General features: G+C 50.7%; 3 non-coding genes across 3 annotated transcripts; all 3 read left to right on the top strand.

The window, feature by feature from the left end:
* On the top strand, window positions 1–118 carry LOC123178338 (5S ribosomal RNA). Its single transcript, XR_006489494.1, has one exon. It is a non-coding gene; the product is annotated as a 5S ribosomal RNA (ribosomal RNA).
* A 297-nt stretch (window positions 119–415) lies between these two features.
* Window positions 416–534, top strand: LOC123178337 (5S ribosomal RNA). Its single transcript, XR_006489493.1, has one exon. It is a non-coding gene; the product is annotated as a 5S ribosomal RNA (ribosomal RNA).
* A 415-nt stretch (window positions 535–949) lies between these two features.
* On the top strand, window positions 950–1,068 carry LOC123178336 (5S ribosomal RNA). The gene has a single exon (XR_006489492.1). It is a non-coding gene; the product is annotated as a 5S ribosomal RNA (ribosomal RNA).
* Window positions 1,069–1,285: the final 217 nt, after the last annotated feature.

The following is a 1,285-nucleotide window of genomic DNA, read 5'->3' as shown; positions in this document are numbered from 1 at the left end:
GATGCGATCATACCAGCACTAAAGCACCGGATCCCATCAGAACTCCGAAGTTAAGCGTGCTTGGGCGAGAGTAGTACTAGGATGGGTGACCTCCTGGGAAGTCCTCGTGTTGCATTCCCTTTTTAATTTTTTTCGCGCCGCTTGCAAAACAAAACGCACGTGTAAGTAATATATTTACCGTGTTTTATTATTTTGCACGAGTGCGCTAAGTCATAGCTGGGTGCTCACGATTCACGGGTCCAGCGTCGGCGTTGTGGCGCGGCAAGCGTGCACTGGTGCGGTTGAGAGGGAGGGGTGGAAACCGCGTTAAACTCGTCTCCGTAGTTGAGAGGGAGCGGCCAAAGCAATGTGCAATCGTCTTTGTAGTGGAGCTGGGAGGGGCAAGGATAAGGGACGAAGACCGGGGTAACATGTCGGATACGATCATACCAGCACTAAAGCACCGGATCCCATCAGAACTCCGAAGTTAAGCGTGCTTGGGCGAGAGTAGTACTAGGATGGGTGACCTCCTGGGAAGTCCTCGTGTTGCATTCCCTTTTTAATTTTTTTCGCGCCGCTTGCAAAACAAAACGCACGTGTAAGTAATATATTTACCGTGTTTTATTATTTTGCACGAGTGTGCTAAGTCATAGCTGGGTGTGTGTTGCATTCCCATTTTAATTTTTTTCGCGCCGCTTGCAAAACAAAACGCACGTGTAAGTAATATATTTACCGTGTTTTATTATTTTGCACGAGTGCGCTAAGTCATAGCTGGGTGCTCATGATTCACGGGTCCAGCGTCGGCGTTGTGGCGCGGCAAGCGTGCACTGGTGCGGTTGAGAGGGAGGGGTGGAAACCGCGTTAAACTCGTCTCCGTAGTTGAGAGGGAGCGGCCAATGCAATGTGCAATCGTCTTTGTAGTGGAGCTGGGAGGGGCAAGGATAAGGGACGAAGACCGGGGTAACATGTCGGATACGATCATACCAGCACTAAAGCACCGGATCCCATCAGAACTCCGAAGTTAAGCGTGCTTGGGCGAGAGTAGTACTAGGATGGGTGACCTCCTGGGAAGTCCTCGTGTTGCATTCCCTTTTTAATTTTTTTCGCGCCGCTTGCAAAACATAACGCACGTGTAAGTAATATATTTACCGTGTTTTATTATTTTGCACGAGTGCGGTAAGTCATAGCTGGGTGCTCACGATTCACGGGTCCAGCGTCGGCGTTGTGGCGCGGCAAGCGTGCACTGGTGCGGTTGAGAGGGAGGGGTGGAAACCGCGTTAAACTCGTCTCCGTAGTTGAGAGGGAG

The sequence above is a fragment of the Triticum aestivum genome, unplaced genomic scaffold, assembly GCF_018294505.1.
Source record: "Triticum aestivum cultivar Chinese Spring unplaced genomic scaffold, IWGSC CS RefSeq v2.1 scaffold57635, whole genome shotgun sequence".
NCBI classification, from domain to species: domain Eukaryota; kingdom Viridiplantae; phylum Streptophyta; class Magnoliopsida; order Poales; family Poaceae; genus Triticum; species Triticum aestivum.
Note: the sequence above shows the minus strand (reverse complement) of the source record. Positions and strands in the feature narration are given on the sequence as shown.